This window comes from Muscardinus avellanarius (assembly GCF_963383645.1).
Source record: "Muscardinus avellanarius genome assembly, chromosome: 4".
NCBI lineage: Eukaryota > Metazoa > Chordata > Mammalia > Rodentia > Gliridae > Muscardinus > Muscardinus avellanarius.
This window is the reverse complement of record NC_137789.1, coordinates 101,481,117-101,503,238: the sequence shown is the minus strand read 5'-3', so window position 1 is coordinate 101,503,238 and position 22,122 is coordinate 101,481,117. Positions and strand designations below refer to the sequence as shown.

Sequence of the window (22,122 nt, the reverse complement as noted above, 5' to 3'; positions counted from 1 at the left end):
GTATGCACCACCACGCCCGGCTAATTGTGTATGTATTTTAAGCACCTCTTTGAGGGGTTAAGACTTTCTCATGAAGACAGGGCCCAGCAGCTTAACAAAGAATCCATTAATTTGAGAGCAAATTAGAAAATTCCAAGTTAGAATGAGCTGGCTGATTGGCACCAGTCCCAATGGTCTCATTGCAGGGGGTGATGAGAGGACAGTTGGGGGTGTCTCTGGCCTGTTGGTTTCCAGGGCAGGTATGTTGGGGTATGGTGTGTCTGTAGTCAGGGGAGGAGTGACTAGGTTACAGGAAGCTAGATTCTTCCTGCACTTTCTCTATGCAACCCAACTCACCTAACTGGTCTCCTCTGATTAAAAGTATAATGAAGAGAAAGGCAGAATTATACTAATTTCATTTGATGTGCTTTAGTTGCTTATTCTGCTTTCCCCTCTAATTAATTATTACTCAAAATGCTACCTCATGCATCAGGAACCAGCATGGAGCCCATTGACAGAGAACTTAAAATTGGGAACACTTAATTTGGTGCAATTGGTCAGCAGCCTGATGCTCTCAGCTAATCAAACCTTGGTCATGCTGGTGGTCAGCGGGTTGGGATGTCCTGTCAGCTCTTGGCATTTTCACCAGAATACATTTCCCTGTATGAAGTGATTCAGTCCAGTAATGGGCAGCCTAGGATTTGCAGCACTACCATGACTGGCCTTTCTCAGAATGTTTCCAGCAGTGTATTTACAAAAAGTAATCATGGGATGGCTTTTCTCCTTGCTATTCATTTCCAGCCAGTGGATACTTTGGAGATGACCTCTGCCAATCCTATTGCCACCCTCCTTCCTTATCACTTCTATCTAACTCCTTGCCCTCTCTTTTTTAACCCCTTTCCTGTTGTCATATCTCTGCTGTGAAGCTTGGGAGGGAAAAGAATATTGGCTTTAGAGTTCAACAGATTCGGGGTCAAGTCCTAACTCCTTTACCCACAATTTATGTGACATTGATGAATTTGCCCCAACTGTGTAGCCTCAGACTCTGCATCTATAAAATAGGGATGAAGGAAGTGACAGCAGTCATAGAGCATTTGACAGTTTCCTTGAGAAGCCTCTTTCTTTTCCCACCATACCTATGCATGCACTTCCTTTCTAGATGAATTAAGCTCCTTCCTGGGCTGCAAGGGTTTAACATGCAACTAAGACTGGCCTGGAAGTATTATTTCCCAGTTTAATTATAAAAATCTCCTGTAGTGCTAGATACACTCCTCTTAGCTTCAGCCTTCTGCCTTTTCTAATTCCCCAGGCCATGTTTGCAAACCTTTGTGTTCCTGGGTGCTTCAGGGCTGGGAAAGCCACTTGAAAGGCTACTCTCATTGTCAGACAAGAGTGACAAGTCTCTGGGAGTATTGGCAGGAGACTGAGAGCCTGGAATACATCTAAATGTTGGGCACAGGGCACACTGTCCCTGCCCTTGCCTTTGGCTCCTGTGGGTGAGAGTCTTGGTCACTGATTCCCTTCCTTGTCTTGGTCTCTGCAGTGCCATCATTTCTTGGTGTCCATGTGGCCTGGCCATTTGTGTGCATTCTCTCATCTGTATACTTTGCAGCTGAAGAAACTAAAATGTCATTCAGTGACTTGCTTGAAATCATACAAGGGATTGAGCAGCGTCCAGATTTGACTGGCTGCAGAGTCCTCGCTTCCATGGAGGGTGACTACAATAAACTCATTGTACTGTGCTCAGTGGATAGTATGTGACTGTGAGGACCTCATGGGGGAACATGTCCTTTGGCTGCCATTGGCCCAGGTCTGGCAAAGGTTTTAGGGGGCTATGCTCAAAGAGTTTTAGTACATGGTAGGTAAAGGGATCAGGACTCTGGATGTGAACATAACCTGTCTGACCGAATAACCCAGCAAGTCTCCTGGGAGACACCTGGAAATGCCACCCATGTCCAGAAGCTTCATCACTGCCTGGGGGCATTTCCTGGGTGTCTTAAGCACACAGATCCAACTTCTTCTTTGTTGTGACAAAGATAGATGATACTCACAAGAGTGACCTGCTGCCAGAACGTGTTCTGAATTTTATGAAACGCAAAACACTGTTGTAGAGTATTAAATGGATTGCTAGTCTCCCCACAAATAATATGTCAGTGTTGTGCCTGATGGGGGATGGTGTGGATGAGCCATAACTTGCCTGGGTTATGTGGCATTCCTAGATCTACTCACCCCTGCCCCCATTCTCTACTGGAAAAGGCTGGCCAAATGGGAGTGGGTGAGGAGGACAGATCTGCTCCAACCCTTTACATTTTGCTGGATGTGAATATGCTAAGGCTGGTGCTTTTGTTTTCATTAGTACAAGTCTTGTGTAATGTGGATACAGTGCCCATTGTGACCTACCAGGCTGCTGGTGTGATGTGCCCTCCTGGAAGCAATTTTTCTATGCATCTATTCCCGTTGGGCAGCTCTTGGCTCTGTGATCTCACATCACTAGGGGCCATGTTGGTCAGCAGAGGCAAGTTTGGGGACTCTGGCCTTGGTGCTGGTTGAGAAGGTGGGCTGTAGCAGATTGAGGCATTGGGAGCTGACTGGGGAGACCCATGGCATCATGTAATGGATCTCATCTTAATGTACCTCTCTGCCACTCAGTATTGATATCACATTCTCTCCTCTCAGGTCTTCTGATAGATTTAACAACCACCATGTAAATTCATCATCTTATTAAGGTAGTGAGAAGGCTCCTTCTGGAGAGGCTGGGCTTCAGTGTGTCAGTACCCTGGCATCCTGGCCCTAGGCTTAGAGCTCATAAGAGAGCTGCTGCTCATGGGGTGTGGGGGCACAGGCCATGGAGGGGATTGGAGGGATAGTGCCTTTTCCCAATCATGTTCCAACTGGGGAGTTGGTGGGACTCATTGTCTTCTTTTTTGTAAAAAAAAATTGGAGCATTGTAGTTTTAGGTCATATTGGTGTACAGAGTGTTAGAAAAATGCATGCACACAACTCTTGTTGTCCTTTCCACGGGGTCCCCCCACTGCCCTCACCCCTTAAGTGTTTGGGGTTGTAATTGGTGATTTTGTGAGTGTTTATTCTTTATGACTTCCTCTCATGCTCTCTCTTCCCTAATCACTCTCATTCCGTCCCCTGGAGTCTGTATTCATCTGTCTGATGAGCAGATCCATATTTACTCATTTTCTTCTAAGCCAGGATCTGGTTCTTCTCTGGGTTCTGGCTCTGAGTGAGGCTACGTGGCAGTGGCTTCACCTGTGACACTACCTTTCTGGGAGTGAGCCTACTAGGTGCCTTAACAGCTGGGGAGGCAGGCATGGGCATCTCCACCTCATCCCAGAACCATGCCATTCCTGACCTCATCAAATGGAAGTCACAGCTGCTAAGGGGTGCCAAGGGCAGGCCGTTGCTCCGGGACTCTATAAGTACCTATTGGGACCTTCTTCCATCTGCTCACAGCTGTTCCTGCTACTTCTCCAGATGTAACACACCCACTGCTGTGCCAGCCTCTGTGTTCTCTTGAGCTTGCAGCTCATTGGGAAGGATAGAGGGGGGCTCGTGATAGCAGTGGTGTGTACTGGGACCTGTGACAGGTGGAAGATGGAGCAATGCCCTTTGGGCTGAGGGTCCTGAGAAGCTTCCTTAACCCAGTGACCCCAGGGCTGGGTCTACAGGAATGAACTTGCTCGAATGGCCTGAATGAGCAGGGGAAAAGAAAGGTATTACCAGCAGTGGATGTGCAGGACCGGGAATGGCTGGAGCTGAGCTGAGGTGACATCAGGAAGCGCTTCTGGTCTAGGATGAGGCATTGTGCTCCAAGAGTGGTTTGTATTTGGGGTCCTTTTCAGTATATTAGGAGTTAATGGAGTATAGTTTATATTTTACTGTTCTTGTTGCTTTCCAGGTTAGATTTAATGGGGAGCCCTCAGTCCACTGTCAGGTTTTTTTGGTGGTGCTGGAGATTGAACTCAGGCTGTCACATGTGCCAGGCAAGTGCTCTCCCACTGAGCTATACTCCCAGTCCCAGCCTGCTGTCAGTTTTGCTCTTGAGCCTCATCTGAATTTCCTTGTGGGGATTCCATACATCCATTAATCTGTCATCTGTATATCATCTGTCAATCCATGCATCTGTCCATCTGTTCCAGTCCTTCTCTCTAATCCCCACCCACCAAGCAAATGTTTATTGGGTGCTTCTTGAGATCAGAAACTACAGCAAGCTCTGGGAGGGAACACAGAGTTGGTACCTCCTCCTGGAGACTAACCATGACACTGAAGGACGTGGCCACATGCCAAGGCCATTTGCATTCTCAGTGTCTGGCAGAGAGGCTGTGACCCAGGGCTCTCTCCCACTGAGCCCCCCTGGGTATGTGTGGGACTATGGGCGGCTCCAGGACTTTGGTCTTTTATCTCTCAGTCATTGTTTCTGGGCCTCCATTTCTGGCTGTCCATAGGCCCGTCTCTTTCCTTTTCTTTCCTGTCTTTTCTTTTCTTCCCCATTTCTTTTGTTTCACTGGAAACAAGATAGAAAACCAAAACGACTTCAAGCCATCTGAACACTCCATGGAGAAGAGTCACAGTTAACAGGTTTAGTCTGCCCAGGTATTGTCCATCTCTGTGTGTCCTGCAATGTTGGACAATCTGTCCTTCCCAGTAACAGGTGATGCCTTCAGGGTTAGGGACTCTGGTTTTTACCATTTTATCTTCTGAGAGAAGTGCAACACCTGGCCATAGCAGCTGTTGTAGCTGTTGTAGGAATCAATAAATGAATGTTTTAGATTTGTTACGTCCAGTAGAGAGGCCTGAAGTTTGGCTTTTCTTGTATGTGTCTTGGTTGACTTTTTGGGTCATTGGTAAGTCTCAGGGAAGTCTATCAGCAAGGGGTTTGGCTCTGAAACTTCTGCCACTGGGAAGGTGCAAGTTTGCCTGAGAAATCTGTCCTTAGCCAGGACAAATAGGGCCCGGCTATTCCTATAGGTGAGATAGCTGTGGTCTGGCTGTGGTACACAGCAGGGGATATTAGGGCACAGAGAGATGAGTGTGCAGGATCTAGATCAGTGGTTTGGGGAAGGCATTGCAATGCTGGCAAGGAAAAGGTTACAAAGTGACAGGGGCAACAGGTGCCACTGCAGTTAGATGCCAGCAATCTCTTCCTGTAGCAGAAGAATGGGAGAAAGAACAGGGAAACTACAGTGGCCTGTGGGATAGCTACCCATTTCTCTGCAAGTAGACAACGCCTTTTGCTCAAGATGAGTAGAATGTCAATGAGCGTGATGGGACAAAGGTAGAAGGGGCCACTCCTATCACCTGCCCCCTGGTGTTGGCTTCTCAGGCATAGAGCCTTGGCTGGAGGCCACCTTGATCCAAAATAAACTGGATTAACTCCTGGCTTCAAATCAACTACTTCTCAGGTTCTGCTGCAGTGAGTGAATCTCCCTTAATTTGAATATAAAGACTGTGCTTTTAATACATTTATAGCAAAGGTAAATTAAGTAATCATAATGTTCTGTTGTCCCACCTGATATATGCAAATATTTCTCACTCCAACATGGAAAATCTTTAGCAGATGACTTTATCACTCAAGGCTAGGATAATTCTGTGTCATTTAAGTATCATTTACTAGAATATTTTAAATTACTAATTAATTATAGAAGATTAATTTTTAAATATGGCCTTGCATTTGCATTTAATTATATCCTACTGTTTACAGATTTTAAAGCCTTAGCACTTTAGTGAAAGTGCTATGAATCTGAGTTATTCATTTTTCCCCCTTAGAAATTCTTAGACATGAGATTACAAGGAAGAGACATTTTCTAGGGTTTGCTCTGGCAGGTTTGGAACTCAGTGGCTGAGAGAGGCAAAGAATATTCAGGTTCTGGTTGAGATGGGTACAGGGATGGAGAACCATCCTGTTAGGGCCTGTGTTTGGAGACTCCACAAAGCCTTGGTTCACTTCTAGACCTCTCATGTGCTGGGGAATCAGTCCTGGGCTCCCTCCCTGTTGCTATTCAAGTCTCTTCTCTGTGACAGCATCATCACATCACTCAGGGACCACTTCATCCTGAACACATCTTACCAATGCCTTGTCTCAGAGCCCTCCCAGCACCCACCACTGTGCCATGACTGTCTGTCACATCACCCGCTCCTGTGATCTGAGACTGTTAAGTGCAGGACTTGGGGCCTGTTCATCTTTGCTCATCCCTTTTTGGGGGTTTGGTCAGGATGGTTGGCCAACAGATGGATGGATATCAGGACCCTTGACTTCTGACTTCATGTGCACATTGTTTACAATTTATACTGTGCAGGGGGCAGGCGATACATATTTTAATGCTCTAGGAAAACAGGGCACCTGAGTAAAACATTGCTTTAAAAGGGTCTAATGTTTTATTTTCAATATTTCAAAGGTACATCCAAGCAATCACCAAGGGACAGCACCTGAGAGCCTCTGGCCTTGCTGTTGTTTATTCTCTGGTTGAGTGTCACCTCTATTCTGAGTTTTCTCTTGAGTCAAGCCACCTGAAGGCTTTACTCATGCTGTTTAGGACACCTGGGTCCTTCTCAGGGTGAGAGAGAGAGAGAGAGAGAGAGAGAGGGAGAGAGAGAGAGAGAGAGGAGAGAGAGGAGAAGAGAGATTATAAACTTGAAACACAGGATGAAGATACCTGATGCTCATTCTTCCCTTTTCAGGTCATTAAATCAGTTTTTACCTGGAAGCCCCTTTAGCTGGGGAGGCAGGAGGCATAAGAAATAGGCACTTAAAAAGGGAAACTGTTTGCAGCAGCCAAAATGACTCAGTTGCCCTTTCCACGATTCATATCCCCAAGGGTTTTCATCTTGGGGGACCTCCCTGATGTGGCAGGGACAAAAAGGCTAGATAGGGAGCACAATGGGGGATTCATAGGCAGGTGTGGGGTGTTGTGGGAGGTAGAGATGAGATGGGGCTATCCAAATTGGCATGAACTCATCTCAGAAGAATCTGCTCCATGCATCCTGCATCTGGTGCTGCCCTCTGCACACAGTAGCCTCCACATGGAGCCCTCACTTGGTGCTGGCAGAAACTTGATCTTGGTCACTTCCTATCTGTGCTGGAGCTGCTCAGAGAGGAGAAGTCCTCTGCATCAGGCAGCTAGTGCAGTGTAAAAAGCCATCCCAAAACTCAGCATTTGTTTTTACTCATGAGTCTCTGGTCAACAGACCTGTGTCAGATCAACTGATTTCAGCTGGGCTGGCTCATACATGTGGGCTGGCTGAGGTGGGGGATGGGAGCTGGCCAGCTATGAGCTGGGGTGATAGGATGCCTAGGCTTCAGGTCTCTCGTCATCAGGCTCAGGAGGCTGAGTTTATACATATGGCAGCAGCAGAGTTCCAAGAAGACAGTGAAAGTGCAGGTGAACTGGACAATTTTGAGAGCTCCCATGAGCATGAGAGGAACTAGCCACACACTGATGTCCTCTGCTAACACCCCCACAGAGAGTGTGATGAGATAGGGGGCTGCCTCTACCTTGCCCCTGACAGCCAGAAAAGCGGCTTCCATGGGAACTCCTAGACCTCAGTGAGTTTGAGGTTCTCTTCTTCCTCCTTCTGTCTGTGGGCCAGGGATTGACAAGTTCAGGCAGACCTGCCCAAAGTTCACTTCCTTACTCTATGGCTTTCTGAGCTTTGTTATCCATCTGAAAAATTGGGGTTATTCACACTTGACTCATGGGAGGTTACTCTAGGAGTTAACACAGAGCATAATGGGGTGCAGGTATCCCCGTTTTTTTCTCTCCCCAAACCTACCATGGTCCTGGGCAGTAACTGTCACCTAAAAGGGGAGGTGGGTGAGTCTTAGAAAATGTAAAGCTGTGTAGCACTGGGGACATGGATCAACATCTTGTGTGACCCCGAGCAAGGCCTGTGTTCCAAGGTATGGAATGCACAAGTGGTTGACCTGGGGGATTATGAGGATGGCCTGCTGCTGGGCTGGCGGGCCTGGAGGGAAGTGATGTGGTTGGCAAACTGTTAACAGGGATGTTTCATACTCACCCCTCGGCTATTTGCTGAATGGGGAGTGGTGTGGTGTCTCCCCACCCCAGTGTGTTACCTCACATCTTCAATAGTGCTCTTGTGTACCACAAGCGATGTTAGGATGAAGGTAAGTGTGTTAGCCAGCTTTGTGTTGCTGTGGCAAATACCTGAGAAGAAACAACTTAGAAGAAGGAAGATTTATTTTGACTCATGGGTTCAGAGGTTTAGTCCATGGCTCACTGGCTCCATGGCAGAAACTTCATGGCAGAAGAGCATGGCAGAGGATCAGACTGCCTCAGCTACTTAGCAAGGCCCTTTGCAACTCAGTGAGACCCTGTTTCAAAATAAAGAATAAAAAAATATGACTAGGGGTGTAGTTCAGAGGTAGAATGCCCCTGGGTTCCATCCCGAGGAACACACACACACACACACACACACACACACACACACACACAGAAGAGTATGGCAGAGAAAAGCTGCTATGATCATGGTAGCCACAAAGCAGAGAGAGAGAGAGAGAGAGAGAGAGAGAGAGAGAGAGAGAGAGAGAGAGAGAGAGAAAGATATATCCAGGCAAGATAAGAGTACCCAAGTGCACATCTCATTGACCTGTTACTGCCAACCATGACCCATCATCTGCAGTTTCCCCCTCCTTCCAATAGTCCACACACATTATTAATCTGTCCATGCGTTAGTCCACTCATGAGGTCAGAGCCTGTACTGGTTTGGGTTTAGAGTGTCCCCCTAGTCTGGGGCTTGGTCACTACAGAGGCCCCTGGGATGTGGCCTTGGAGTTTACATGTGGTCCCTCCTCCCCTTGTGCTCGCTTTCTTGCTTCCTGCCTCTGTGATGTGAGGGCAGGGCTTGCTCTTCAGACCCAGCTGGCCTGACATGGACTGAATCTCTAGAACTGAAAAAATAAACCTTCCTCCCTCTAGTTGTGTGGTCAGTTGCTTTGGGTCTCAGCAAGAATGCTGACTGAGACAGAGCCCTTGAGATGCAGTCACTTCTCCAAAGTGCCACCTCTTTAACAATTTGGGGGTTAAACTTTAGACAAGTTCCAGGTCCAAAACGTAGCAGCAGGGAATAGGGATTGCAATCCATGGCTGGATAAATAGAGACAGGGGAGAAAGAACTGTATATGAGACAAGTGGAGGGTGAGAGAAATAATCCAGATGGTAGTGGGCCATGGAATGAAACTTTTACCAGGAGAAACATGTGTGCATGCCCTGACCCATCCAAGAAGGCTTGGGGATGCTGGGGGCAAGGGAGAGCAGGTGAAGGATGTCCTGCCACTTGCACAACTTGAACCACTTTAATTTGAATACTGGGCGACAGGGCAGGGGACCTAGGATCCCTCTTTTTATCTTTTCTCCCTTGTGCCCACCACCTATTCTCTTAACTAGGTAATTTGAGGCTTTAGATGCTCACCTGGAGACTAATGATGGCCTTTCAGGGGCTGCGGCTGCTGGACATACAGGGTAGGGGTGGTGCTATCTTTGGAGCAAATAGACACATAGCCAGATCCCAGTTCTGCTTTTGGTGTGATCTTTTGAGCCTGTCTGCCAGGTTGTAAGCCTGGATGTTAAGACTTTCAAGAGGGTCACCATGGGAATTACCTGGGATGAAATTCATGAGGTGGCCTGGCATAGTGGCAGTGCTGTGTGAATGGTAGTTTTGTTATTGGGTCTATGGATGGGTTTTGGCTGAGATCGTAGAACCAACCTGGGACTGTTGGTCAAAATGTCAATGGCTTAGAAAAGGGGAGCCTGGCAGAAGGCTGGCTTTTCACTTGCTTTTTGTCAGTGTACATGACTCTGGAAAACCAGATGCAGGCTGTATCTTGGGGTGATCAGGGAAGAGGCTAGCAAAAAGAGACAAAGTGCTCATGGCCATTGGCCAACCCAATATTGAAGTTTCAGGACTGCTAGTCACTGGGTTGGAAGGAGGGTCCTTTGTTAGAGATTTCTGCCTCTAGAGTTACCCTTCAGATAAGAAGATTTTTTTCAGTAGCCCATCAATGGCCAGGCCACCAGTAAGAGAGTGGACCTTATCTCTGAGTTCTTCCAATGAGTATTTAGGTGTGTGTGTGTGTGTGTGTGTGTGTGTGTGTGTGTGTCGGGGATGGGGGGAAATGGCCCTTGCCTCTAAAGGGCTGCCAAGCTAAGTTCAGAGAAAGAAAACTACAGAGAGAAAATTTAGATTTGGGAAGAACAGTAAACCATTAAATTGGGTGCCCAACTATGAGCACCCAGTTGGAAATGGCTTCACACCTAGCAAAGCAGTGTGTGTGTGTGTGTGTGTGTGTGTGTGTGTGTGTGTGTGTTAGGGAGTAGGGCTGCATTTCTATTGTTCTTCTCTGTATTTTTATGAGCAAGTGGGGTCCATCCAATCCTGGCCACCATGTGAACTTTTGGAGATTTCTCTACCTGGGGGATTTTGACAACTATCAAGGGGTTTGATAAGAATGGATAAAACTATCCTTTGGAATGAGAGCCAAGTATAGCACAAGTCATAAATTCAAGTCCCTGGTGCATCAAGGGTAGAAAACCGATGCATAGAGCCAGTGGAATATCAGGAGAGTGAGAGCGCAGGCACCTGGAGGCCCATATTTTCCTGAAAAAGATGGCCAGGCCTTGCCAAGCTTCCCTTGAGAAGGCCTAGTGTGCCCTTGCGCTCTGTGTCTACAGGGGAGTCAGATAACTACAAAACTGTTAAGTCCTCCATTGGCCAGCTCTCCCTTAGTGGCAGGGCTAAGCTTTGGAGACTGCTCTGTGGCAGTGTCTGATTCATCAAGTAAGTAAAGATGGGAATGATGGGAAATGTTCTTACTCAGCTCTTTCTCCCTAAGAATCAACAGTCATCCTTAGCATGGTGATCCTGAGAGCTCCCCTGTCCTTCTTTGGCTCCTTAAAAAATCACTCCCATTTTTTTTTTTTTTTGTGTGTGTGTGTGTGTGTGTGTGTGTATTCAGCACTCATTTGTCCTCAGTGGCCAGTGCCAGGGCATGGCTGACCTGCCTTGGGTTTCTCCTTTGTAGTGGTGGGAAGTTCCTGTTACTATCTCATTACCTGAAGTCCACACTAAATGCTAACCAAGTTCTTTAACAATGACAGGCATCTCAGCTAGTCTTTTGGTCTTTCCTTTGTTCAGGTTAACTCTTTAAACAGGTGGCTGCCAGTAGTACTGCTTGCTCCCTCTGACAGTACTCCACAACTCTTCTGTAGTTACTTATCCTGGGACTGCCAGCTCTTTCCTGGATCTTGGAGCATTCTTCTTTCTGTGTTGGGAGCATACTGACTTTGTCAATTCTCTCTCAGTCCTGGGCTGGGAGGATTTTGGTTTCTTTATCTTTAGCATGAGAAGTACCCTCTCATTTAGGGCCTGAGTGGCAAAGGCTTGCTCATCATCAGTAACGAGGAAGCCACAGTGCTTCCTGTGTCCTAACATCAGATTGTTTCCCCTAGTCCCTGATGTGGGCACAGCAAATCAGGGGCCTGTCATTCGTGCCTTGGGATGTGGGCTTTTCTAAAAGCCATCTCTCTCTTGCTGGGAGAGACCAACCTCACCTTTCATTTGTTTCCTGAAAGTGCATAAAAAGAGCCATGTGGAGGGGACTCTCATCAAGGCACTGAATGCATCAGCCAGGCCTCTAAGGAATTGCTAAGTTCCCTGTATCATGCTTAGTAGCTCTCTAGAGCCCTGGACCAAGGTCACACAGCCTCTGCCTGGCATGGACCAGTTCCCTGTGACTGTAGGCCACTGCTTTGCTTCTTTGGATCACTGTTTGCCTGTCTTGAAATAGCCTGGATGTTAATTGAGCAGTGAATATGGGCCAGGCCATCTTCTATGCCCTGAGGATGTGAAGGAACTGAGACAGAAGGTGGGGGGTCAGACACTGAAGAAATGTAATCTAGCAATGATTCTTCATGAAGAAAAATAAAGCAGGGTAAGAAGAGAGTGGCACTTTAGAGCGGTGATCAGAGACAATGACTCCCAGGGGGTGGTGTTTGTGGCGAGATGGGAAAGATGTGATAGAGCCGTGAGTATGAGATTTCTGCAGAGATTTGGACAACTAGAATACCATGTGCAAAGGTCCTGAGGCTGGACTAAACTTGGCATGCTGGAGGATCAGTGAGGAGGAGTGTGCCTGGTGCAGGGTAGAACAGGGGGAGGTGAATATGGGGTTCTGGATCTGAGCACAGGGGACCTCTCAGGTCATTGTAGAATTTTGAACTTCATTTTAATCTGATGAGCAGTCACTGGATGTTTATGAGACACAAGAAGTATGATCTGGAAGGGGACCAGGCTGAAGGTGTGGTCCTTGCCAGTTTCTAACTCTACAGGAAATGGCTTGGGGACAGGGGAACTCCAAGGGCATGGTAATGCACAGTGGTCAGCCCACAGGGGACGTGGTGCATGTGCTATCACTACCCTCCCTGCTTGCAGGGGCCATCGAGAGGGCACAGGACACTGAACAGGCAGCACCCTGCCTGGCAGCATCCCTTTGAGCTCCCTGTACTCAGGCTGCTGGCATAGGTCCTTGGTGTGAGAATCACACCAGCCCAGGCTTCATAACTAAGTGCAGCCAGTTTGCAAGGGTGAGCTCAGCCTCCCTGTGGCCTCTGCGGCAGCTTCCTGTGAGGAGCCAGGAATCTGCCTAAAGAGCTTTGCACATTATTAATTAGTGGGCAAATGGGCCTGCCTGGTGCTCCAAGGACTTCTCTTCTGAAAGGCCAAGAGAGGACATGCTCTTTGCAGTGAGCCTTTCCTCTTTCATTCAGTAGAGGATTTGGGGAAACAGCAACTGCAACCATAACAAACCTCAGGCCCCAGCAATCCTTTCCTTAGTCACCTAATGACAATCAGACAGGACTCTGGGGCCTCCCCAGGGCTTCTATTCATTTGCACTTCTGCCAATAGGTAAACAAATCCAGGCTGCCTTGTGTGCTCAGATGCATGTATATGCACATGTATGTGGGGATAGGCAATAGTTTGCTCTAGTGTCTGCCTTTGCTGCTTCCATGCTGGCTGTTTGAACCTGTGTGACATCTTACCCCACCATTAAGGACTTGGTGGCATTGTAGGAGACCATGTTGCAGACCACCCTGCACCCCTGTGCCCCATTCCATTTTTCATTGCTTTCAGCCATATTCCCTCCACTCTTAGCATCATCTGTAGGTTTCACCCATGGCCCTATGACTGCAGCTACAACCTCTATTCCCTGGATTTGGGCTGCAGCTTTCCCATTATGACAGAGTGGGCTTGGGTAGGACCCCCTTCCCCAAGTTCTTTCTGTGATCCAGGAGACTCCAGTCTTCATCTCTATCACTCATCCCAGATCCCCAGAGCACTTGTGGTGTTGGGTAGAGAAGACTTAGCATGTCACAGGGCCCAAATCACTACCTGACTGAATTTGTAATTCCAACAATTCTCAGGTACCTTATGGAGCTTTCCCAAGGAATCCCAGATCTCTTGGCTTTGCTGCCATGGAGCTCAGTCCTGAGATTCTGGATTGACCACTCACTGCCCAGGTCTATGGAGGAGGATGCTAAAGAGATGCAGGAGTAGGTAGAGGTTTGTACTGGACTCTACCTTGCCTCCTTCTCCTTTCTCTTACCATTTCCATGTGCAACCAGGGCCCTTTGTGTTTTCAGACCACAGGGATAGCTCTCAGGGTCAGTCCTTTCAGGGGCAGTGGCCCAGCACAGCGGGAAGCCTCAAAGTCAAATCAGAAGATGAGGAACAAGAAAAGACTAATCTGTGTAATGGGGAGCCCTATTTGCACATTTAATGCAGTGGCTCTCACTCTGTTTTCTGTTGCTGGTAGCATGTGCCACAGGCTGGGTAAGTTACAAAGAAGAGAGGTGTATTTTGCCTCATGGTTCTGGTTCAAGGTTGAGGGGGCAAATCTGGTGAGGGCTTTCTTGCTGGCAGAGTCCTAAGGTGACATAAAGCATGGCAGAGTGAGAGTCAGGGACAACTGTATGTCTCCTCTGGTCTCTTTCTCCTCCTCCTCTTCCTCCTTTTGTTCTTTTCCCCTCCTCCTCCTCCTCTTCTTTTTTTTTCCCTCCTCCTCCTCCTCTTCTCCTTTTTCTCTCCTCCTCCTCCCCCCACCTCCTTCTTCTCCTCCTCTTCCCTGTGAATGACACTTTATTTCGTCATTTTTGTTTACAACTGGAACTCTGGGAATTCAAAGTTAAAATCTTCACCTGGGAGCTTCTTATAGATCCCAGAATATGTTTCAACCTTGTGCTCCATGTTGCTCTGCTGTTGCGCTTTGTCTAGATGGACCTTGATGAGCAGCTGTATCCAGCTTCACTCGGATCCTCTTGCCCACAATTTCACTCAGGAAGACCAACTCCTCAAGGATGGTGTCACGCACGGCTGTCAGTATGTGGCTTCTGGGAGGCATTCATTTGTTTTTTCGAGTTGGCTTAGGTAGAATTCTTCTTTGAGCAATAAAGACCACATGTTTTTCTCCAATTCATTTACCAGCCGGACTTGAATTTTCTGAAAAGATTTCAGTTAAAGAAAGGGAACAAAAATTATGATAGCTTTCTGACCACTGCCAATTTCAATTGCTTCTTCTTATAAAGCTACCAGTGTTCAGTTATACCCTGATGATCTTGTCTAATCCTAATCACTTCTCGAAGCTCCACCTCTAACACCACAGTTGAATTAACTTTCCATTCTCTCAGTACTTTCCAATGTGGATTAAACTTCAAGATGAGTGTTGGAGGGGACAGACCATATGCAACCACAGTAGTGGCCTGCTACAAAAATGGATACATCTTTCTCTGAATAAGTGTCCTACAAAATATGGCTGATTTTAGTTTCCAGTTGAAGGTAGCTAACGGTACATTGGATAAGATGGCAGGTGCCCAAGTGGGCTCCAGAGCCAAGGAGAGGCTGAATGGGAAAAACCCAGCACCAGGACTGTACACCCTTCTTTTAGTTGCTTGTTGTTTTCTTCCTGTGAGGAAGGGGCCAGGCCCAGGATGGTCACCTGCTGCCTGAGAAGCAAAGCAAACACATCCCTAGCTCATTAGTTGTTCTTGTGAATGTGCAGGCTCAGCATGTGGGATCTGTCCTCAGGGACAGGCAGTGGGGCCAACAGCAAGGGCAAGGGTTTGATAGTTAGGCTTCTGGGCTCACCTGTAAAACTGAAGCTCCTGGCATATTGGTACATGCCTGTAATCCAGTACTTGGGAGGCTGAGACAGGAAGATCACAACTTCTAGGCCAGACTCAGCAACTTAGTGAGGTTCTCATCAACTTAGAACCTGATTCAAAAATAAAAATTAAAAAGGCTTAAGGTGTAGCTCAGAGATAGAATGCCCATACATTCAATTCCCAGTACCTAAAAAATAAAAGACAAAAAAGTAGAAGCTAATTCCTGTTTACCCCTGGGCTTCATGAAGTTAAAAGGAGAAGATGTGTGAGGACAGCCTGACCTACAGAAGGTGATTGTTTTTTATTGTCCTTTTTTCCTTCTATGGCAGATGGCACCCTGAGGCCTGCCACTCTGTTCAGAGCTAGGCTATTGCCACTGCTCCTATTTCCCAGATGTAGAAACTGAGGAACTGCAAAATTGTATTTGGGATCCTCTAGTGAATATTTCTAAAGAAATTCAAGGTGAGGAGCAGGCTTGAGGGAGAGGAGCCAGAAAGAATAAGAGCATGCTGGCCATTTAAAGTTAGAATCTAGGTACTGCCTTTAGGATTGATGGCCATCAGCAAGGTATAAAACTGCTCCAGACCTTTGTTTTCTCATTTTTAAGATGAACAGAGTGGCAGAATCACTTCCTAATGGTGTGAGAGTTTGATAAACATGCATCTGTTTTGATTAGTATAGTTCCTTGTGCATATTAAGTGTTCGGTAAATGTTCTTGGTATTCCCATGGTAATGGCGATGATAAAGTTGGTGATGGTGATGATGATGATGATGTCACAAGATCAGATGGTAACATAGTGATGGTAATGGTAAGGATAGTGATGATGGTGGTGGTTGTGATGCTGATGATGGTACTTGTCATGATAGTGATGGTGGTGATGTTGACGTTGATGGTAGTGATTGTGATGACGGTAGTGGTCAGAATATTGATGGTGGTAATGGTGCTAGTGATGATGGTGGTAATGGTCAGGATAGAGATAATGATGATATCTATTGGTGATGGTGATAGTGATGATGATGATGATGATGATGATGATGATGGTAGTAGTCTTAATAGAGATGGTGGTGATGTGGATGTTGATGGTGGTGATTGTGATGATGATGGTAGTAGTGGTCAGTATATTGATAGTGGTAATGGTGATGGTGATGATGGTAATGATCAGGATAGTGATGAGGATATTTATTGGTGATGGTGATGATGATAGTGATGATGATGAGGATGATAATAATGGTAGTGGTCATGAAAGAGATTATGGTGATGTTGATGATAATGATAGTAATGGTCAGGCTAGTAATGGTAGTGATGTTGATATTGATTGGTGATGGTGATAGTGATGATGATAATGATGACAGTGATCAGGATAGTGATGGTGGTGATATTGATGTTGATGGTTGTGATTGTGATGATGATGGTGGTAGTGGTCAGAATATTGAAGGTGGTAATGGTGATGGTGATGCTTATGGTAATGATCAGGATAGTGATGGTGGTGATATTTATTGGTGATAGTGATAGTGATGATGATGATGATGATGATGATGGTCGTGGTCATGATAGAGATTGTGGTGATATTGATGATAATGATAGTAAAGGTCAGGCTAATGATGGTAATGGTGTTGATATTGATCGATGATGGTGATGATGATGATAGTGATCAGGATAGTAGTGCTGGTGGTGATATTGATGTTGATTTGTGGTGATGATGATGACAGTAGTGGTCATGATAGTGATGGTGATGATGGTGAAGTCGATGATAGTGTTGGTAAAGGTCATGATAACGGTGTTGATGGTGCAGCATGTGCTTCTCATCAGAACCACTTTTCCTCTGGCATGACTTTTACCTTATTTGGATATACTAGTGACCCAAAGGTCTAAATCCAGTCTTGGAGTGCCCACAGGCTACTCTTGCTTTATTTCTGGGTGTGGGGGGGTGGGTAGATTAGAGGTGAGGACTCTTTTCTGTGTGAGGCCAGTGAGGGGATGTATGATCTCAGGCCCTGTGGTTTGGGATTTGAATGAATGTTTCAGACATGTTAGAGCCCAAAGCTCCAGCATATTTAGGAAAGAACCAAGTACCCTTCCATGTCCCACTGTGGGGCCAGAGCTGTGTGTGAAACTGAAGTAAAATTTGTTGATGGAAGAAGGATCTGAGGGACATAGGTTTATTGCAGTGGCTCTGATTTGGGAATTTTATTCTTGTTACTTATTACTGTGTAATTAAACAACTTTAAAACTCAGTGGGTTGAAACAATCATTTTATTATCTTTCATGTTTTCTTTAAGTAAGAAAATTGATAAGGGCTCACTTAGATGAGTGGTTTGGGCTCAAATTCTGTAATGTGGTTCCAGTCAAGATCCCGAGGAGTGATAAGCTGGGCTAACTTCCTCTTTGTTTGATCTCCTTGAATATATTAGTTTGGGTTTCCTCATAGCATGGTGGTCTTGGGGTGATAGAGCTTCTTATGTATTTTCCTCAGGACTCAAATATGAATGATCCAGCAATCCAGGAGGAAGCCTGGGCTTATCCATCACAGAGTTCTGGTAGGATCCATGGGTGAGATGATGGGCTAAAATGGGGACCTTGTGTCATGTGTTTGGCTTTGTGGTGTGAACATTCGTGATGCTATCTTTTGAGAATGATCTTAAGGTGACTGACAGGAGGCAAGACAAAGAATGACATTGCAAAACCTAAGAATAGTGCTAAGGAAAGAGTTGTGAGGTAATTGGAGGAGAGGGTGACGTGGAAGGATGAAGGCTCAGGGTGGGGCTTTCCTGGGCTGCAGTAAGCTTGAGTCCCTGCCTGACTTGCTATGCTGCCTCTATGTCATCACATCTTCTGAGTGTTCCTCACTTCTCATGATTGCTCTAACTTCATGTTATGGAAGGAAATGGAAGACATGGAGGGATGTGGGACTCAGAGGCCTCCCAAGGGACCTGGACAGACTCTACAAGAAACCCACAGGGCCAGGTGTGGTTATCTGCACTACAGCATGAGAAGGACAGCCCATGCCAGGACCAGGTGTGCCTGGAGCAGAGCTTTAATTTGGGGAGGAGGCACACTGCCTAGAGGACAGTGGAAGCCTGCAAACCAGATGTTCATCTTGGCATTCCTTCCCCATGACAAAGGTACTTTCCATTTAAAAAATGGTATTTCTGTGGTGGTAATCATAGTTAGAGAATAGTGACATTGAAAGTGATATTTAATATTTATGTCCAAACTGGCAATACCTTGACATTAATTATCCTGTTATAATTAAATCTAGTAACCCATTACATAGCCATATAATGGAATGTAGTTATATAGGACTCTAGTGAGGATAATGGAGTTATGAGGGGTAGAATTTATAACTTCAAATCTAAGCATAAAGGCCCTGGATTGCTGGCCATGATTTTTTACCTCCACCTGCCACCAAGTCATTTACTTATCATTAAATAAATATTTGTTGAGGATTCGTGCTCAAGAGACACAGGTGAGGGCACCTGCCTGTCGTCTGGGAAACTAAACAGCTGATGACAGTGTAGGATGGATGTAAGTGTAGGGACGGTGGAGGTCTCCTCAAAAGCTGACATGTGCATCCTGGAGTGTGAGAAGGCTTTGTATAGGAAGCCATGTCTAAAAGCTTGAAGGGTAGCCAAAAGTCAATGAGGGAAAATTGCAGGAAAAGGACATCCCCAGCAATACCAGCAAAGATTGGAGCAGGGAAGGGAACAGTATGAAATCTAGAGAAAGGAGAATGTATATATATATTTGGAGCCCTTCTACCTCTGGGCTACACTCCCAGACCTATTTTATTTTTGGAAACAGGGTCTCTTATGCTAGCACGGCTGGCTTCGAACCTGCGAGATCCTCCTGTCTCACTTCCCAAGTGCAGGGATTACAAGCGTGCGCCACCACACCTAGCGCGAGAAAAGATATTTTTAAGTTTTATTTTTGAAAGAGCAATAGGTATATAATATGGTAGCATCAAGAGAGGGATGTAGAGGAAGAGTATAGGAAGGGCTTCTGGGGAAGACCCATATTCCATGTGAGAGGCTGGAGGAAAACCTTACGACAGTGGGAGCCATTGCAGCATGGGTGTGCCTCATCACATCAGTGTTCCTGAAAGCTCTAGGTGGCCTCAGGCAAAAGGATGCATTGCATGTGGCACCTGGGCCAGGTTGAAAGGATAGTACCAATATCTGGATGGGTTAAGGCAGTGTTAATTTAGGAAGAGGGACCAGTTTTTAAAAAAATTTTATACTTTTATTGGTGCATTTATAATCTCATATCATAATGTAGTTCACAGTGATAATGGCATACATGCACACAGTACTTGGTGGGCTTTCCTCCAGCTCCCTCCCCATTTTCCCCTTCTCCATACAGGATTTTGAGATTGGTATTGGTATTCTCATCTATGTACATAAGGTCAATTGAAGTGATTCCTTCACTGATCCTCCTTCTCCCCTTACCCCTTTCTCTAGACCACTTCTCTGGCTCCACTGAAACGTCTCCTTTATTATGCAAACTCTCTCTGGTATCTAGCTTACTCCCTAGCTTACACATATGAGATAAAATGTATAGCCTTTCAATTTTTGTGATTGGATAATCTCATTTAGCATAATGTTCTCTAGGTCCATCCATTTTCCTGCAAATGATATTATTTTGTCCTTTTTAATTGCCACGTAGAATTTCATATGCATAAATTCTCTAATTTTGTAATCCATTCATCAGATGATATATACCTAAATTGGTTTCATAGTTTGGCTATTGTGCTGCTATAAACATGGATATGTATATAGCAATATGATTTTCTGATTTCAATCCTTTTGGAAAGATACCCAGGAGTGGCATAGCTGGATCATATGGTGAATCCATTCCCAAATTTCAGAGGAATCTCCACACTGATCTTGATAGTGGCTGTACTAATCTGCAATCCCACCAACAGTGTAGAAGAGTTTCTATTTCCACACAGTATTTATTATTGTTTGTCTTCTTGATGATTGCCATGCTGATTGGGGTTAGATGGAATCTCAGTGTAGCTTTGATTTGCATCTCTCTGATTGCTAATGATGTTGAACATTTTTTCATATCTTTATTGGCCATTTGTATCTCTTCTTTTGTGAAGTATCTATTTAGTTCAGTTTGCATTTCTTGATTGGATTAGTTGATTTTTAGGTGTTGATTCTTTTAAGGGATTTGTATATTCTAGATATCAGTTCAGCTATCAGAGGGATAGCTGGAAAAGATCTTCCATTCTGGAGGCTTTCTCTTTAGATTCTTGATGGTTTCCTTGATGAGCAGAAGCTTTTTAGTTTAATAGCATCCCATTGATTAATTCTTGTTTTGATTTCCTGAGCCATGGGGGTTTTATTTAGGAAATCTTTACCTATCCTATATGTTGGAGTATTGAACCTATGCCCTCCTCTAGTAGTTTCAAAGTCTTTAGTGTAATTTGATCTATCTCAAGTTGACTCTTGTGCAGGGTGAGAGGTAACGAGGTTAATTCTATTTTCTACAACTGGATAACCAGTTTTCCCATCACCATTTGTTGGAAAAGCTGTCTTTTCTCCAATGTTTGTGTTTGGCATCTTTGTTGAAATGGCTACAAGTGGATTTGTTTCTGTATCTTCTATTCAGTTCCACTGGTCTATGTGTCTGTTTCTGTAAAAATATCATGCCGTTTTTATTCTGGTAGCACTGCAGTATAATTTGAAGTCAGAAAATGTGATGCCTCCTACATGGTTCTCATCACTGAGAATTGCTTTGGCTATTCTAGGTCTTTTATTTTTCTGTATGAAATTTATAACTGATTTGTTTAGGTCTGTGAAGAATGACATTGGTATTTCTGTAGGGTTTGCATTGACTCTTTAGATCACTTTTGGTAGAATGGCCATTTTGATATTTATTCTTCCTATTGAAGAGCAAAGGAAATCTTTCCATCTTCTAAGATCTTCAATTTCTTTCTTTAGTGTTTTATATTTTATATTGTAGAGGTCTTTTACCTTCTTGGTTAGATTCATCCTAGGTATTTTATTGTTTTTGAGGTTATTGTGAATGGAATTATTTTCTCTGTTTCTTTCTCAGAAGATGTATTGTTGGCATATAGAAAAGCTGTTGATTTCTTTAGATTGATTTTGTATCCTGCTACTTTGCTGAATTAGTTAATCAACTGTAGAAGACTTTTGGTTGAGTTTTTGGGTCTTTTAAATATAGGAGCATGTCATCTGCATATAGAGATCATTTCAGTTATTCTCTTCTTATTTGAATTGAATTGATATCTTCTTGCCCTATTGTTCTGGCAAGAATCTCAAGGACTATATTGAAAAGGAATGGTGATACTTTTACTACTCTTTTTTTTGTCTTGTTTCTGATTTTAAAAGAGATTCCTGTAGTTCTTCCTCATTCACTATGATGTTGGCTTTTGGTTTATTGTATATTGCCTTATAGAAGTTGAGGTAAGTTCCTTCTATTCTGAATTTTTTGCATTTAACATGAATGATTGTTGGATTTTGTCTAATGCGTTCTCAGCATCTATAGAGATGATATTTTGATTTTTTCCTTAGTTTTGTTTATTTATTTGTTTATTATTTATTTTTGTGATACTGAGAATGGAACCCAGGGGCATTCTACCTCTGAGTTATACCCCCAGTTCTATTTTTTAATACTTTAATTTGAAACAGGGTCTCACTGAGTTGCAAAGGTTCTTGCTAAGTAGCTGAGGCTGTCTGCAGATTGTGATCTTCCTGTCTCAGCCTCCCAAATTCTGGGATTACAAGTGTGTGCCACCATACTCAGCTCTGCCATTAGGTATATTTATGTGGTGAATAACATGTATTGGTTTGTGTATTTTGAACCAACTTTGCATTCCTGGGATGAAACCAACTTGGTATAATTTTCTTAATGTAGCTTTGAATGCATATCACTAGAATTTGGTTAAAAATTTTTACATTTATGTTCTTCAATGATATTGGTCTATATTTT

The 22,122-nt window shown here is 44.8% G+C and overlaps 1 protein-coding gene across 1 annotated transcript in view; it reads left to right on the top strand.

The window, feature by feature from the left end:
• The window catches only part of GRID1 (glutamate ionotropic receptor delta type subunit 1), a gene marked incomplete at both ends in the record, with an annotated part of 769,462 nt that overhangs the window by 228,123 nt on the left and 519,217 nt on the right, over positions 1 to 22,122 (top strand). The gene's annotated exons all lie outside the window — the stretch shown is intronic.